The following is an 18,899-nucleotide window of genomic DNA, read 5'->3' as shown; positions in this document are numbered from 1 at the left end:
GATTCCTCTGGGCAATCCTAGGCACTGCCAAGGTAGGAAGGACTCACCCCACAGGGATGCTCCTGTGGGAGTGGGCAGGCAGGGGAAGGAGCTTCACCAGCACAGGCAAGAATGGACAAAGCACTAGAAAGCAGTACTGGGGGGAACAATTCTTCATTGGCCTCTGCATGATGGATTAACAACTGGATTGGTTTTCTCCCCTAACAGCAGGTAGGCCTGCCCTCCAGTCCTGTCAACTGGAAAGCATCACTTAAGGAGCTGCTTTCCACACTGCTCCCAGCAGACCCCTCTGCAGCACTGGGGCTTGAGAAAGCCAATGACACGCCAATACATACATTTAAAGACATTTTAAAAGCAGTCAAGTATTCCAGTGGAGTCTGTCAAGCTACAGGGCTGCTGCTGGAGGGGTAGCAGGGTTAGAGCTTTTCTGAAAGCATCCTTGGCATGTTAGAGAAACAATTTGCTCTTAGCTATATCTGTGGAGTGGTGTGTAGTGCAAACGATGTGATTTTTGCCATATCATGATATCCTTGTGCACCAGTTGTTGGTCACTTAGTGATAAGAGAAGGACATGTTCTTGGCTGAGGGACAACAGTGGCACTGCCAGGGGGACTCTGAGTGGAGTAGAAGCCAGTGGGTGAGCATGGACTCTCCTCAAGAGCCATGAATGCAATGGCAAACCCTTCATTACACCTTTTCATACTGTCCATAGGATTAAATGTTTTTCAAATCTGCACCACTTGCCTGAAAGAGGTGTACTCCAGAATCAAGGTTCTTGTGGTTTCACCTAAAGATGACTTGCCCCATAGGTTTTGGTGGCCTTGGTTTTGTCTGTTACACTCCTGACTTCTGGGTGACAGGGTCTGTGTTAGCCCTGCACCTTTCTGCCCTCAGTGCTCACCAGCTCCAAAATGGAGCATTTCCCTGTCCTTTCCAGGAGGCCTCCATGGCTCTTTCAACCTCTTCACAAGAGCTGTTATCTGTCCAGATGTTTGTGAGGGGGAGGACTCCAAGAGGAGCCTTCTTCATTACCTCCAACAAACATTCCTTTTTCTCTGGCAGATGCTTCCCACTCCTCCCACTGTGCAGCTGGGACAGGGAGAAGATGTCAGTATTTATGAGGCTGGTAGATATGGTCTTCAGTGTGGCCATGGAAAAGGAACAAAAACAGTTGTTGCCCCCGGACAAGCTCTCTGAACTGCCAGAGATGTTCTGCTAGTTCATGTATGCCACTTAATAAGCAAAACTCCCATACAATTGTTCAGCAAATGCTAGCTTTTAGTCATCATTATGAACTTTTTTACTGTAGTACCTCCCAGAAGCAAGTCCGATTGGGCTCCCGTCATGCTATGCAATCTTCAAGCAGTCAGGGAGGCTGAATTCCTTTCTCTAGGAGTTGACAGTCCAAATAAACAAGGCAGACAAAGGGAAGGAGGGGAAACAGAAGCTCAGGGGAGGTGAAGTGAGTTGTCCAAGGTCACACAGCAGGTCAGTGCCAAAGCTGGGAGCAGAACCCACGCTGCCAGCTCTTGCTCTCATGTCCTATCTCCCGGGGGAAGACTGGGCCAAAATAATTTATGAGACAAAGAACTTCTATCACATCCCTCCTGGCACCATGAAGTTCTTCAGTTTGTGCAAATAAAGCAGAGCCAGATAAAGAGGCAGCCAGGCACTAGTTATATTTTGGTTTGCTAGGTCTTTGTTTCTTCGTATGTTCCTTCACGTTAGAAAAATTCTTTACCAGCTAAAATGATCATCTGGGTAGAAGTATCAGAGTCAAGGAAGGATGCTGCTTTGGGGCACTGACCCGCAGATCTGGATGGCAGAGATCAAGGCTTGATGGTATCTGCTGGAAGAAAAGTGCTGATTCCCAGCTCCTATTCCAGCATGGTTTGGAGATGAGATTCCCTTCTGCTGCACACTGGCACTGACACTACGGTGGAGATGTCGACAAACAACCCAGACAGCTACAGGGAGGGAGATGGGAGAAAGAGAAGTGAGTTGAGATAAGGATACAGCCGTGCTCTGTCATGATTTTCCTACGGAGGGAGATGAAGAAGCTGATGAGGCTTCTATGAGGCATCTTCTGTGAGTGCAAGCAGGCAATGGACTATCTTGATCTGGTTTCAGAGCATGGTGGAGGTGATGTGGCTGTTGCTTGCAGGGAGATTCTGAGAAGTGCCATGGTATCGTGAGCTTGGGAAACTGGAGAAGTGACCATTCTTGGTTTTGCAGTTGATTAAATGATCTTTCATTATCAGATTTTAACCATAGGAATCTTCACAACCGCTTCCCTTTTCTCCCTCAATTAATTTTCTTGCAGTGCAAGGAGGGCCTTATGTCAATGGCAGGGCTAAGCAGGTGGAAGCTGCTCAAGCCATCCTGGCTGGCTGAAATGTCACTGGCTGATTTTTTTAATTGTCTGCAAAAGTTTCATTATGTCCTGCATAATATGTTGTTGCTCAGATGCTTGAGTGCTGTCAGGAGATGAGCCACCCATGCACTGGGTGGTCCTGATGCCCTCGTACCTCCATCAGCCTATCCAAGGCAAAGGCAATCCTCTGGGCAAGATAAGGACCACAGCAGCATCTGCAGGAGCATGTGGTAGTAGATCAGCACTGGAGTAGGAAAGACAGCCCAAGAGACACATTGGATGTCTTTGCACAGAAGCACAGAAGAGCACTCATATCAGTGCATCTTCCCAGCACACTGTCCTGTGAACCAGCCTGCCTGTCAGATAAAAGAGCAAGAAGAAGAAAAAAAAAAATGAGAGAGAAAACACAACATTATTTAAGTAGCATGGCAGTTTAACAGCAGACTCCCAGGAAGTCTCAGTGTTGTGCCTGAGGTCAAGTTACTGAGTGTCACATCTGATGGAGGGGTTGTCACAGCTGTCCAACATCACCCACCCCTGGCAGAGCTCATCACAAAACCTCTGTGTGCTGCCAAATACAGCCAGTGAAAACTGCCAGGGTCTGCTCATTCCATCCTACATCGGGCTTTGCAATGGTGACGTCAGTGTGGTCATGCAATGAAAAATCCTGGACCTTTGATGTCTGTGCCACCAAACTCAGCAGAGAGATTTCTGACTGATCGCTTGTGAATGAGAGCACTTGAAGCTGCTGGCCTGGATGTTTGTTTGAATCTTGCCCAAGTGGGTTTTTGGCCAGTAAATGATCAGTTAAGTAGAATCAGAAAGACTGGCTTCAGCAGGGTCAGAAATGACTGTAAGACAGCATTCCTCAGGGTATTTTTGTGCCTCCACCTCCAGTTAAATCCCAAAGAGGACAGAGGAATGTGAAAGTTGAAAAAAATTTTGAAAAGTTGAAAAAAAAAAAGTTGGAAGAACTTTTCAAACTCAACAGAAGAGTCAAGTAAAGTTTGGTTCAAATCTGAGGTGAAGGTTGGGTATGGGTTTACATCTACCAGAGGAGGTTCATCCCTGGTTCAAACAGGATGTCATGGCCACTGGGCAGGGGCAGGAAGTCAGAAAGTAAGAAATTAAGGTAGTAGACTCGGCTTAATCCGTATTGAACATTTGATTGCAAGAGGAAAAAAACGTGGTGTAGCAAACCTGCCACTCTCAGGAGTTTCAGTTCAGTAAAGGACCAAGACATCAGTGGTTGAGCAGGGGAATGAGTTACCTTCTACAGCCCCATGGCCAGGGAAAGCCCTCCTGACTCCAGCTGTGCCTTGCATGGGCAGCCACAGGGCACCCAGCCCCACGAGGGCCTGAGGCCAGCACAGCTTCAACGCCTCCCATGCAAGGAGGGCAGGGGCCCAAGGCCAAAGGGCTGCTGTGACATTTGAGGTGCTCTAGAAGGACTTCATGGTGACCTATCTGCCATGCCAACAAATCCTCAACTCAATCCTCTGTGATTCCACAATTTCTTGTATGACTTGGGACAAGTTAGTCAGATCTCATTCTTTTAAGAAATCTTCAGGACACCATGGAGATAAATAAGTAGAAAATTGAAGCTCTCTAATACTGTGGAGATAAGGGAAAGATACTACCTAAGTATGAAGGATGGGAGTTAGGCACAATACACATTCACCAGTCTCAAGAGATGGTTAAGAACTCTTCTCATTCATGCACTTCTGAATTCTAATAAATGTCCCTTAACAGGAAAGCAAATGACACTTACAGGTAACCCGAGGTGCCATTTAATTGGATGTCTTGTAAAACACAAGCAGGCCTTTCGTGTTAGTTTCCCTCCATTCTTCACTCTCCCTCCCACTTGAATGAGTTTGAATTGGTCAGAAACAGCAAACAATGACACAGAGAATGTTTAACCATTAATAAGGGAGGACAATGGTTAGGGAAGTAGCTAAACACACTAGTTATAGCTAACCAGCTGTCTTCTTGTCTCTGTGTTATTGAGCTTGGGTTGGGGTTTTTTTTTGCAAGCTGGCCCTAGTTAAAGTCTCTTCAGGAGTTAATGAGCCAGAGGAGAATCATCTACCCCACGGGCATGTTTCAAGCCTATGGTTGTTGCAGGTTTTCTTGGCTATTGTGTGCAGGAGCACGGCTGTGGTTGGGGTTGTAAATGCTGGCTCTCTGCTGAAGGGCTGCACAGCTGGGCACAACCCTGCCTCTTCTCTCAGCCTAGCCTCAAGGATGAGCCTGCCTCAGATCTTGACCAAACCAACTCATGCTTGGGCAAAGCAATGTCTGACCCAATACACAATCAGCTTCAGCTGTCAGCAGAAAGAGACATTTCAGGGCTACTGTAATGCTTATCCAGCTGCCATAGCTGAGTTCAGCTGAGGGCTGCTGGGGACACAGGCACATTGCAGCCTCTCCTGCCATCCTTCGCCTTCACCTGGGTCAGTCCCTCCTGGGAAGAGGACTCAGAGTCCTTTGGCTGATCCTTTGGTGGCCTGGCTGTGGCTGCATGGGAAGGAGGACAGCCAGCAGAACTGCTCCCAGCAGAACCACCCCTGGGACTTCCCTCCTTTCTCAAAGAAACCAGTTAAGAAATATCTCAGGGTCCATGCAGAAAAACTCGGCACTAAAGCCTGGAGCCTGGGTTTGTTCTTCAGCCATTTGTGTAGGAACCTCTGCCTGTTAGTAAAAGAAAAATAAATAAGGTACTCTGAGGTGTTTCTGGATTGTATGTGTGCTGATAGTTACATAACAACAAGAGAAGAGAGATTGTTGCATTAATTGATTAAAAAGGAAAAAAAAGCAAAAATCTACAATAGCTAGCATTTGTCAAAGAGCAGGGGTAGGGGTCGGGGAAGAGGGGCTGGGCAACTTTTTTTGAGTTGGTGCTAGAAATTAGCATTTTGGGGAGGGGTCAAAAGCTGTGGTCAGAGAAGTGACTTTAACCAGCTGGAGTCTACTGCCTCTCTGCCCCTTGAGTAACAAGCAAGCAGCTTTGAAGATTGATAAAAACAAGTTTTCACTAAAGTCAGCACTCCCAAGCTCATGCAAAGATAAAAGAGGGAAGTTCAGGCCAGTTTTTACTTCTCCCACCAGCCAGGCCACCAGCTGAATCCTGACCTCAGCATGTTTTTGGTAGGTGACAGTTTAAAAGCAGGAAGGACAAGCACAGGAATATGAATGCACCAAAATGCACCAAGAGTCACCTGAATCCTCTCAGATGTGAACTGATGCCCACAATCAACCATTTTAGAAATTCCAGCAGAGTTCAGAGCTCTGACACGGTCTATATAGTTTAGAGACTTAAATAAACATCCTGACTTCTGAATTGCGTAGAAGACTGGAAGCAATTTCACTTCTTGCTCAGATACCCATGTGAGACTAGCAATATCGCCAGGTAAGGGAAAAAATCTATCTTGATTTAATCTATAAACAATGTGCAACCTGGGAAAGGCAGGAGTCATTCAAAAGAAATATATCTGGGGGTAAAATAGTTTTGATTATGTCCCCTTTATTGATTCTGATCTGCTTCAGATACAGGCCAAAACCAGTTGCTATGAGAATTGTTTCCCAAACTTTTGAAAATTTTGTTCCCAGAGTTTCTGTGAGCACCTCAGACCTGGTCCTATTCTTGGCAGTGTTCCTGGACATGGTTGTTTCCTAATGAAGTGATGGAATTTGGGAAGTTGAGCATAGAATGCAAAGGGCCTGATAGGAATAATCCCAAACTCTGATGAGAAAGAAGAAGAATGAGCAAACCATGTTACTCAATGGACTGGTGGTTTTGTTTTCTCAGAGCCTTATATAAAACACTTAAGATACCTGCAAAACCTAGAAAAGAACACTCAGAGGATTTATTAATACAGGAAAGGGTCTCAAGGTCTTTTTACTCCGCATTCCCTATATTCATAATACTATTATGGAACAGAAAATATTTTTGGTGCAGGATTCCCCAGAGCAGAAACCACTGACAAGAGACTATTTGCATCTGCTGACGTCGAAATAATTTTTTTTCCACAGAAAGTTTTGCTTTGGAGAAAGTGTTTTCAAGTTTAAAAACAGAAACTCTTTCAAAGGAAAACTCCTGATCACACTGAAGAATGAGCTCAAAAAAGGGCCCTGTAGCCTTCACACTGAATTAACCTGACCTTCTGGCATCTGCTGGCTTCCTGGCAAGCCTTTGCAGGTGGCTCCCTCTCCTACACCAACATGCCCCTGGAAACTTTCACTTGCTCTCTCTCCCTGCACTAGCTGTACTATGGGACACAGAGCAGGAGCTGGAGAATGTGCTGAAATCCATCTTTCCCCAAACCACAATGTTTGCTGATGCGGTTTGGTTCTATCTGATAAAACACAAACAGCAAGACCCGCTCCACTCTCTTCCTCCCTCTGACGGAGGAATGAGCTCAGCACGCCCTGGTGTCCCAGCCAAATCCCGCGGGGCTCATATAATCGCATTCCTGCTCCGTCTGCCTCAGTTACCCCACTTGGACATGTTATGTCTCCGTGCTTCCTGTTGTGGCATCCTCGGCATTCCCCAGCACACTCCCAGCCACATTGCTCCTCCGTGTACGTCATGGCCCAGGACTCACTGCTGGCACACATGCAAGCTGGCAGAGGCAGTGGGATATGTTCTGGGATAGACAGGTAAAAGCACGTTCAGATCTATTCTGAACCCTGAACTTCTCAATCATGGCATATCTGGGGGCATGAAGGGGTTTGATTCTTGCTTCAGCACCATATTGACAGAAGGACACCATGGGGGAGTTTGGATTTAGTGCTGATTTTTGGGGATCAATGGGATTTACCAAGTGGGCAATACTCTCCTCATGCAGTTTGCTATTGGAACTTTGGTGAGTGTTTTAGAAAAAGCACAAAACTCATGAGTGCTGAAAGCCACTGTAAAAACACCTCCTAATGAGCAAATTAACAGCAGATTCCCAGACCTCATCAGCCAGGGTTCTGTATGAGACCCTAAATGATAGAAAAATCTATTTTAAGAATGTTTAGGGAACTTCTCAGGACATTATAATTTTTTTTTTTTTTGTGCACTGAATATAATATTTCATGCACTGCTGCAAGTACAACCTCTGTTCAATACGCAGAGTGCAGGCACACAAGGTGCTGAAAGATGGTGGGTAGGGGTCTCTTCTTTGGGGAAATGTGAGCAATGAAACTCCCTGTGGAAACATCCACTTTCAGCCAATATCAGTGTCTTGCTTCACAGGTGAAAATATATTAAATACAAACCCCTTGATTTTCAAGGTCCAAGCAATCTTATTCTTTTCCATTTAAATATCAGTGAGTAATTCATGAGTGATTGGGATAAGAGATGGGAAATGGTGCAAATAAGGCCATTGGACAGAGTACAAAGAATACCATCAGTAACATGATATCATTGCCTGCTTTGTGGAAAAAGTCACATAGATAAATTATGTTATTACTAACTGGCAAATTATCAAATATTATTTTCCATTAGAACTTACAGATATCTTCAGATCTCTCTGCAAAATATTCATCAACTGTTGGCTTTTTATTTGCCTGGTTGCATCCTGTCCTGGGGCCACATCCTTCAGGCAGGGATGGCTGAGTTTGTGGATAGGCAGGTTGTCTCCTCATCTCATCCCCACAGAGGACTCTGGTCCCATTTTTGTGCTTCTGGTCCTGTTTTCTTGCTGCACAGATGATGGGAGCTGTAGTGACATTAGCCTGGAAACAGGCAGGGGTGTGCTGTGTTGCAGCCACAGTGATGCTCCTTGGGTTGTCTTCCATCATGGAAAATCTGACAAATTATTTTAAAAAGAGGAAAAACAGTCAAATGGAGAGATGGAGGAGGTCTAGCTTAAAAAAGGAAGGTGCAGCTCAGCCCTACCTACTATGGACATGCCTGAGGGTAGCCACGGACAGACACATGAAAATCACAATAAATATTGGGCAGAAAGAAGGAAGACTCCATTGTTTGGCTCCTCTTCCCTCCCATCCTGCTCCTGTTTGTACAGTCCCCATAATGACATATCTATCTTGGCCTGCTGGACTTTAGACTCGGGTGTATGTGTGTTTTGGGCACTGACTTCAGAGCCCAAAATTAGAAAGGGGATGAAAAGAAAACACTTTTCCAACACCATTTAACTGGAACGGAAGCATTTCTGCTACCCTGCCTGACGCCCTGGCTGGCAGGAGCACCCACTGGGTCCCAGCCCCACTGCCCAGGCACACAGCCAGTCTGTCCTTACCAAGGAGAGCAATAAATTATTGCTTGTGTGGCAGAGCAGGGACCCAGTCCCACCATGCACATCAGAAGAAGCAGACTCCAGCCCAACTACTGGCCATGAAGAGCAGCTGGGAGACCTGGAAATATAAAAGCAAGCTAGAGGCAGGCAGAATAACCTGTTCCCAAGCATCCCACTGGGGGATGCTCAACCTCAGGAATGTGCAAGCTTTAACAGTCCCAGAGCTGAAAAGTGCTGCAGGAGAATGGCTTACCTGGGTCATGGGTTTGCCAGCTCTGCCATGCTGCCCCAGCAAACCCTGCCACACAGGAAGAGCCAGCCACAGGGGACCTCACAATGGGTAAGAAGGGCTTTTGGGAGGGTGGGGCACCCCAGAGAAGCTTCTGACTAGCTGTCAGAGATTAAGGGTGGAAGAAGGCATTGCTCAGAAATTCATTTGTACCTTGAAAATGTTCTGGTGTCCAAGCTGACCATCGGCCAGCGAGAAGCTGTGCCAAAACTGAACCAGAAAAGGGGTTTTGGTGGAAAGGAAAAATCAAAAACAGATCTGTCCCTTCTACCCATGTCTTCCTGAGTTGGACATGAGAAGCTGTCAAAGGGCTCAAGTAGAAATTGAGCTATTGCAGAGGCATTTGAACTGGACCCAGAAGAGTGATGAGGCAAGGACCATCCTCCTGTCCTATCTCCTTGACCTGCAAACTCCCAGCAGATGGCTAAAGACACATGCAGATGGAGAAGGCTGTAAGAACTACATGGATTTTACTGATTTGGGCTCCAGCAGCTCTGTTTTCCCTCGTCTAAAAACTCAAGAAGACAAAACATACTGCCCTGCAGTTGTATTGCATGACTAGCACTGGAACAGTGTGGATTTTTGTGGAAGGGGAGGGACACATAGGTACAACTTAATCTGATATTTGTTTGATATATTTCTTTAATATACCCAGTGATTGTAAATCATGCAAGATATGTGTAATGGCCTCATTTTCCTTACCACAGGAGTCTGAAAAGAATGCTGCAGGGGTGATGTCAGCTTTACTTTTAAACTTAAGCCTATAGTGAATATCTGTGGCCTGAACAGAAGCATCAGGACACCAAGAAGGCAATGCCCTGTCAAGCCCTCACAGGTTAGGGAATTAGAGATTTGGGATGTGTGTTGCATATCACTCATTTCAAGTTGCCAAGTGCAAGATATGAGAGATTGGATGTGCAGAGGTTGTCAGTCTTTGGGACTGGACCTGGGGCCAGCCAGAGCCATGCTGAAAATGCATAAAGAGCTACAAAAAAGCTAATCAGGAAAATCAAAATTTATATGGCTTGTGCTGGATAACACAAGGAGTGGTTACACTTAGCTGATAATCTCTTGGTGCCTTATTTCCCTCACTCTGAAATTAGGATGATGGCTTGCTCTTATCTCACAGGTAAGCCACAAAGATACATTCATTAAAGTCTGGGTAGTATTTGTAAAGGATGCAGACACTCCTCACAGAGAGGAGTGATGATGAGAGATGAGACCCTCACAGAAACACCCAGAAACTAAAGCCTAAGTTAAGACAACATTTTCTAGGTGGGAGACATCCATCTTGTGACAATGTTTAGTTACAGTGACTTTTATCTCTGCTATGCCAGTCAAGGCACTAAATCATTGCATTTGATGGATGCTGGGGCAGCACAGCCTCAATTGCTCATTGTCAGGCTGATACAAAGGTCAGAGCTTTGCTAGGCTTTGGATCAAAATCCAAAACAGTCCCTGTCACGTCCCTCAGGTTTGAAAGAACAGTAAATTTCCTAATTTAGCTTTAGTGTTGGGTAGTAGCTGGTGCCACCTTTATCTGTTTCTCCTGAGAAAATAAACCCAGCACCACCATCCCCAACACAGCACTGTGATGCTGCAATATGCTGTTAACCTTCACAGCATAAGACAAAGGATTTGGGGGAGGTGAAGGAGGCAGGAGTTTGTGGGATGACTCAAAGGCTCTTCAATACCTCCCTTGCTGAACTAGAGGTGGCTTCATGGAAGTGGCTATGTGGCCCTGAGCTTTGTGAGGGGTGATGGTGCTGGTGAATCAGACCCTGGATGCTTGCTGGAGGCTGCCACAGCTGTGGCTCAGTGGCAAGGACACCGTTACTGAAAATGACAGGGGAAAAAAAGGGATCACCTTTTTGGGGTCGTCACTGTAGTAGGAATCACCCACTGCTGTGGCTGACTCTTAATCCTTTAAAAACTAGTATACAGTCTCCAGGATTGTAATTAGCCCAGATGGTTCAATAAAGATGCAAGAAGTAGGCACAGATAAACCATCTCTGATCCTAGCTCTTAATATATATATATAATTTTTTATATATATATATAATTTTTTTAAAAAAATTTCCAACTTTTGCTAACAGTTGCTACTGTGAGGTTGTTGACACCACTGTTTCCTAAACACACACATCTCCCATTTCCTTTTGAATCTGGATGTATTCTTGGAGGAGCCCAAGGGGATCACTGAACCACATGACACATCCAGATTGAAGATGGACAGAGGGCATGAGAATGAAGCCAGAGGAGGAGTGGATAGGATGGGTGAGAAGGCACAAGTGTAGCAAAATTGGAGGAAGCACTGTGGACTTCATTCTCTGTCTGTGGGAACATCAACATTGAAATCTCTGCTTGGATCTGGATTTGTTGACACAAAATCTCCTGCCCAAATGTGGGGGGTTGGAAGCAGTTTACCTGTTGCATTCCCAGTGTTATCTCAGGAACACAACTCCATGGGTTGGAGCAGTTGTTGTATATCTGTCTGTCTCTTATCTAGTGTGTAACCTCCTGGACTGAAGACATAATGTACTGTCTATCCTTTCTGTGATAAAAATAAAGCATATAAAACACACACATACACACACACACACAACCTCAGGCCAGAAATTCCCCTAGGGAACATACTGTGACTAGATAAGAAGGTACTAGCTGGCACATAGTTACCTCTTCACTTCCTAACTGGGACACTCAGGGAAAGGTGGAGTTGGTGCTAGTGAGGGGCCACAGGAGAAGGAGGAGAGAGATGTCATGGGATGGATAGCAAGATGAAAAAAGAGCCTTGGAGAACAGCTCAAGGAAAAAGAAGTCAAAAACAGACTGGACTTATTCCAGGCTTTCATAACCCCTCCAGCCAGCTGTAAAAGCAGAATTTTTGGGCCATGGGCAGCAAGCCCCACTAATGCTGTCCTGAGGGACTGAATAGAGGGTCTTTGAGGCACAGAGCATCAACTTCTATAGGAGATAAAAACTGGAAAACCTCCTGGAAACTGGAAATTCTCCTGGAAATCTCCTGGAGAGTCGGCATATGTATCACACATGACACCACATGTTGTTGATGCTTTACACACAGCAGCCCCTGAAGGTCAACCTTCCTGGTGGGCGCAATCTGGTCTCTTCTGGGGGCTGATTTTTCCATCTCTCCTTTGCTACTGGTTCCCTTCAGTGGTCCTGGATAAACTTGTGTACAATATCTTCTTCTGAATGACACGTGTGACTGGCATCACCTCCTGGGCACAAGGGGAGGCTCTGCTGCCAGCTCCTGACAGCTGTGTCCAACACATCAGAGGCCGGTGGAATTTGGGAAACTCCAAAGGAAAGACAGCTTTGAAGGAAAGGTGGAAGTGAAAGAGAAGGGAAACCAGAGGCTCAGTATGTTTATGAAACAAACCTTGCTGGAGCTCCCGAGCCCAGCTCAGCATCCAAGCTCACCAAACTCAAAGCCACTGCTCAGTTTTTCACTCACTCTGGGTTCTCTTTGTAGATCCAAAGCAACATAATGGATGAAGGAGAATTGAAATCATAATCAATCCCTATCGCCAGTGTTTACACAGTGCATAAAAACTGCCAGAACCTCACCAGTGCTTCCTTTCCTATCAACAACTTCTGCTGGCTCCACAGCTTGGCAACCAGCAACAGTGGCAGCAGTGGCAGCTCCCGCAATGTGCTCTTGTATCATCCTGCATCCAGGAGTCCCCCCTTCAAATATCTCCCTTCCTCAGCATCTCTTGCCCTCAAGCACCTTCAGAGAAAGCAATTTTTAGAAATCCAGCAGCTGGATGAGATTTTTGGTTTATCATTCTTCTGGACAAGATGATAGCCTGTTGTAACCTGCCTCTGCCTTGATGCTCCCTGCACGGGAAAGGCAATTGTGCTGATACCCTGCCAAGGATACATTTTACAGGTGTCTGCTGGAGGATGCCAGCAGCCCAAAAGATCACCAGCCGTGGGCAGGGCTCTTTGGAAACATTTTCAAAACTAACTGGCTTAGATAGTGGAGTAAAACATGCATTTCCCAAAAGAGGGCATCTCATTTTCACTTTGATGGATGGGCTCAAGTGTTGAGTCAGAATGAAAAGATAATATTTGTGGAAAGCCCACATACTTCAGAAGAACTTAAACCTTCTTTTTCCTTTGGTTTCTTTGTAGTATTTTTGAGAAGAAGTTAACTCAAATTTTAAGAACTGTGCTAGGATGGAATAGGAAAACATTTGGTTCTGAAAATGTCAATATTACATATTTGGACATTTTCTGTGTTTGTTTTCTTAAAACAAACAAAACAAAACATTGAAATTTATACTGGCTTTGCTAAAAATGTCAGTTCCATCAAAATGACATTTTGCAATGAGAAACTGGTTTATGCTTCCCCCCCTTTTTTGCTGACTGCTTGCACTTTCTTCAGAAAAAGTGTCTGTCTGGGTTTTACTGGGAACTAACACTTTGTGTGCATCCAGGGAAATTTGCACATGTTTAAAAATGCCTTTTGTTGCTGGTGCCTGCATGGCAATGCACACACTAGGAAAATGTTTCTGCTCATGGAGTCTTTGCCTGCAACTTGCTTGGATTGAGTGAAGAATTGAGCTTTGACCAGCTCATGACATAAATTCAAGCATCCTCTGCCTCAGCCATGTGGAGCAGCCTTCCTGAGAGGTAGATGCAGCCCTTTACTCCTGTGCTGCCAGATCCCTGCTGCTGCCCTGCAGTAAAGCCACCTGGCCCGTGGACCCTTGGGCAGGGCCAAATCTGCACTGGCCCTGGGCACTCTGACAGGAGGCTGTGAGAAAGGACAGCTCGGGAGCCATCATAAACACAGGTTGCACTGTGAACACCAGTCAGCCTTCAGACCGTTTGAGTCAGTGAGGCGTACTTCCCATGGGAACTCTTAGTCCTGGCTAACTTGAGGCAGGACCAATTAGAGCAGGGAGTAAATACACTTAGCATGCTCAGGAAAATACATCTAAAGCTGTTTATACACATTCCTCTGGACCAGTCAGCAACAAAAATGTCCTTACAGCTGTTTCCTCCTTCCTTTCTTCCCTCTCGCTCTGTGCCGCTTCAAAAATAAAGCTCGCTGGCCTCACCTAACCCTTGCTGGGTTTACTCCTATTCACTCCCAAGTCTGTCAGGTCCTGTGTGCCACCAACCCCTCGACTGGTGAGCTTCCAGCAGACTTCGAACTGTGGCATTCTTCTGTCTCCCCTCAAGGAGCCAAGAGGAAAATGCAATGTAATAAGAGCCAAGAGGAAACAGGTTTGCATGTTTCCTGATAATCAAGGAGCTGATACCTAGTACCAAGTCACCTTCATCACCCTGGGTCACCTTCGTCACCAGGCTGGGGCTTTGCGTATGCAGTGCATTTGATTGGTACTAATGGGACATTGAGAGCCACTGCCAAAGCCATAATCACTATCTAACAGGGATGATCTCAGGTGATGGGGCCATGGCCACAGGGACTGCTTGCAGGGAACAGGGAACCTGGACATCAAGTCCTAGACCACTGCCCTACCCACAGGGTAGTTCTTTTTCCTCATTGATATCATGCCCTTGATTAAATGTGCATGTTTTGTGATCAGTCACATTAACTACATGGTGCTTTTTCTGTTTTCCAGGTGAGGAACTGGGCCTTTTGTATGAGAACTCCAACTGAATGACACAGTTCTGCAGCATAAACAGGGTTTGATCCTAAAGAAAATCTTCCCACTAACTTTCACTGTGAACCAATATTTTGTTTCACGAATAAAGCAAGGTACTGTAATTTGGACTCAAGAAAAGAAGGGTTTTCTCTTCAAAGCCAGGATAAAACCTGAATAGGACTAAAATCTCTATTTTTTTTTTATCTGGACAAGACTAGTTGGACTTACTTACCTCATATTTCATATTATCTATTGCATCACATTTTAGAAAGTTGTTTCAGGATTTTAAAAATAGCACTTTTCATACTAAAAATGTTTCAAGATATTTGGAGTTTTGACAGAGCTGCATTCTCCAAAGGAAAATCCGCTCTTCCTGTGTTTGCCCTACCAGCTCTTTGGTGATTTCATATGCAGCCCAGCTGTGGTGTCGGAGTGACAGCACCTCCAGAGGTGGGCAGGCAAGAGTGAGAGATTCATCTCCTCCAGCCAACAAGGATGGACAAGGTTCTTTGGTTTCCAAAGCCTTCTCCTACCAATCCAGCTGTGCTTAAATGGCCAGCTGGTATCTGCCAGACAAACTGAAGGCCAGCTCAGATGAATCCACACAGCACTGAAGTCACAAGTCCAAGTTTCTGGAAAGAGCCCTCTGCCAAGCTCAAGGAGGCTGAGCCAGAGCATCTGGCTAAAGCACACACGTGGTGCATGCACACACACACTCACATGCACACACAGCAATTCTCAGAGCTGGGCTAGTTCAGCATTTGCTCAGAGTACTTTAAAGCTGATTCCAGTGATCACAGTGGCTTTGTGAACACATCTCACTAACGGAGCAGTTCCAGGCTTTATTTGGCCAACTGTCTTCACCTTCCCTTGTGTTTGTACAGCAGAGCAGAGCCTAATGAGCTGGATGTGATGCAGTGCCTCACTTTCTGGTCCATAAAGTAAAAAGCCCATGGCCTGGATAGAAACAAAGAGATGGTCCTCTGAAATGAACACTCCTGAAACAATACTTGAAGGCCATCTAGATGATCAGACAGCCAGGAGACTCCATCAAGAAAAAAGACCATTTTCACATGTGTCAAGTCAACCAACAATGCAGGACAGCAATGTGTCCTAAAGGGGTGGTAAGAAAAACAGAAAAACTGGCCAGAAAAACAGGTGGCCATGTGTGCCACAGCAAGCCTCAGCACAATCTGGCAGGAGCACCTCTGTGATGGGAAAACCATTCAATAATAAGTGAATCCAAGCAAAGAGCAGTCTTGCTGGAAAGCTGAGATTCAGTGAAATCCATGTATTAACAGTGATTAGTGCCTTTCCTTGAAAATTTTCAATTATTTTTATTTTACTGGAAATCTGAAAAGCCTACAAGTGAAAGATCTTCAGCAGCTGAAAACCTATCTTTCATTTTCCAACAGAACCTGTAAATTTCCATGGAATAAGTCAATAAAAACAAACATTTTGTCACTCACATCAACATTTTTCAAGAAGGAGGGAGAGGAGAAGGGGAAACATTATTTTTGACAAGGTCTGCTGATTGGCAGAGCTCTTTAATAAATAGATCAGGCCAGAGCACACGACTTCTGTCCACATGGCAGAATGGTTGGTCCTTGAAAGGCTGATAGAGATCTTGTTGGCTGAGTTTCCCCTGTGGTTGACAGAGCATTAGCTAAAGACAGGATACAGGCAACCAGTCCTGCTGAGAATGACTGGATGCCAAACCAGTGGCTGGCAAGATCTCTAAAGGCTTAATGACAGAACGCAAATGCTCACATAGAGACCTGACCAGCAGAGAATTTGCTAGCTGAGGAACTGCAGGATACCACATACTGTAATAGGAGCTTGCTCTCAAAGAGTGAGGAAAAAAAAAATAAAAAAGAGAGAAGGTCTGCTCTTCAAGTATTTCCAAGGTGGTTATAACCTTTCTCCAAAGAGGCAAATCCAACATTAAACACCAGGAGAATAAATCAGCTGCAGGGACTGGCAAAAGGCTGAGAATCTAAATTACAGCAAGGTCAATAGGAAGCAGGGGGCTGCTCAGAGGGAGCCAGAGTGAGAAATTCAGCACATCTGGTAGGTACAAAGCAATGCCCTTCGGGCAAACTCAGCCCCCAGCCCACCCCTACGCCGTGCCTAGAACTCAGCAGAGGGAACAACACGCGCAGAGACGGCCGCGGGGAGGTCCTGTCTGAGGGAAATCCGTCTGCAAGAGGGTGGAGGGGGGAAAAGAAGAAAAAAAAGGCAGGTGAATAAATGAGAAGCAGCAGTGTTAAGGCTGTGCAGCTCGTGTGGCCGCCTGAACAGATGTGAGCCGCTGCCTCTGCCGGCTCAGGGGATGCTCTCCTGCTCTGGAGACAGAGCTGGCTGCAGCGTGCCTCCTTGGTGTGGCTGCACACATGCCACCAGCAGGACTGCACACATGCCACCAGCAGGACTGCACACATGACACCAGCAGGGCTGCATGGCCCCTGGCATAGCCAGCCCTGTCACAGATCTTGCAGGAGAGCTCCAGGGCAGCCCTGTGCGTCCCCACTGTAAGGTGCAATGCTCTTTGACAGCCCTCTGCTTCACACAGCTCCTGGGACCCAAAAATCAATTCAGGGAAGCCTTAAAGCTCCCCAAAATGTCCGTGGGGAACAGGCAGGCCTGAGCATTGGCACAGCAGAGGAGGGAGTCCAAGCAGATCTCTGGAGAACAAAATGAGAGTAGTGTGAAGTTGGTTTTCCTGTTGATTTGGAGAGACTTGTCAGTCAAGCACCCCTTGAATGTCTAATGGGTGGGTTGCAGCCCAAATCCATTTTTACAAGAAAACATCAATAAAAGCTGTGTAAGTCTTGAATGTACATGCAGATGCATGGCATGGAAAGCAAGCTAAAAACCAGGGCCAAGAGCAAGAAAAATAAGAATAGAAAAGGTTTTGTTGGAGACAAAAGTAGGTCAGAGACTGATGGTGTTTGGGGGGATGTATCACAAAAGCACAGAATATGCTGCATTGGAAAGGGACTCACACGGATCATTGAACCCAGTTCCTGTATGGAGGCACAATTAGCTGGCATTGCAATGCTGAGATCATCTGGACTGTGGGAGCAGCAGAGGTTTGGTGGTCAGGCTCCCCTGGAAGCATCACCACTGTCTGCATATCAGTGGTGTAAGCTCTGCTCTGCTGGGCTTCAGTCAGGCATCCCTATGGGAATGCCTCCCAGCAAGGCAGCTCTTTGATTTGCTCTCAGTTCAGATGGTACCAGATCAATCCTCTGACCTCTGGCTGAGTTTAGATTTGAGTTTGCCACAATATAAAAAAGATAAATTCAAACTTTGATCTCAAATACCCCAAAGATTGCGAAGTGTTGTCAACACTTATGAGTACTCCATTAGTATTTGAATACTTTACAGTGCAAGTCTTTTAACAGTTCATCATTTCTTGTTTGCATTATTTTTTGCTGCTATTTATCACCAAATCTAACAGGATTGCCCTTTGTAACTTAATGGAAAAGAACATGGGAAGATAAATAGCGACATGGATGACACAGAAAAGAAAAAATAAGGACAATAATATATATTCAAGCTGAATTACATCTGGAGTTCTAGAGCTCCTACCTGATGGTGGCAAGGAAAGTGCAGGAAACCTTGCAGATGGCAGCTCCTATATGAAATAGGAGCTACAGGAGAAAGTCTTTCTCTCCTACAGGAGAAAGTATTTTCCAATGTCCCAAAGAAGGAAACAGTGATGTTGTGTGTCCCTCCCACTGCTCCCCAATGCAGGTGTTGGTACAGCAACAAGCTGCTGTTATCCACAGTGGTATCACTCAGCACAGAACAACACAGTGGGAAGAACACTGGGAATGGATCCTTTCTCCCCAGCTTTTCAATCCAGCTTTGAACTAGTTCAAGGTGTTGGAACACCAGCATGAGAATAACATGTATATTTAAATATATATAAAAATATAGGGCCATCTGTGTATTACTGAAATATGAACATACATGTAAATTTACATTATCGTTTTGTTCAGCTGTGGCTCCCACTGCCAACCTCCGCTCAGCCCAGCCCACAGTGACCTGCTGAAACAGTGGCTCAGGTGACTGCTTTGCTCAAGGGTTTGGAGGAAGGGAAGAGCTGTGGCCATGCCCCCAGAGAAACTGCTGCATGAGGAAGGAGAGCAAGGAGTTGAGCTCAGGTGCTCAGTGTCACCAGGACAAAGCCAGCCAGGGTAAGAGTCCAGCTTGAAAAGCTTATAAAGAAGCATTTATAAGTTCTCCAGAGTGGATTTAAAACTGGCTGTAGATGCAGTGACTAAAGCTGCAATCCTCAAAGGTATTTAGGTATTTGATTCTCTAGTCAAGCCAAACCTTTGAGGATC

The 18,899-nt window shown here is 45.7% G+C and overlaps 1 long non-coding RNA gene across 1 annotated transcript in view; it reads right to left on the bottom strand.

Moving 5' to 3' along the window:
- Positions 1-8,005: 8,005 nt before the first annotated feature.
- The window catches only part of LOC146436544 (uncharacterized), a 61,793-nt gene continuing 50,899 nt past the window's right edge, over positions 8,006-18,899 (bottom strand). The window contains exon 4 of the long non-coding RNA XR_014852699.1: positions 8,006-8,168. This is a non-coding gene — a long non-coding RNA (uncharacterized LOC146436544). The remainder of the gene's footprint in view (positions 8,169-18,899) is intronic.

Source organism: Lichenostomus cassidix, chromosome 5 (assembly GCF_008360975.1).
Source record: "Lichenostomus cassidix isolate B80296 chromosome 5, HeHo_3.0, whole genome shotgun sequence".
Lineage (NCBI taxonomy): Eukaryota > Metazoa > Chordata > Aves > Passeriformes > Meliphagidae > Lichenostomus > Lichenostomus cassidix.
Note: the sequence above shows the minus strand (reverse complement) of the source record. Positions and strands in the feature narration are given on the sequence as shown.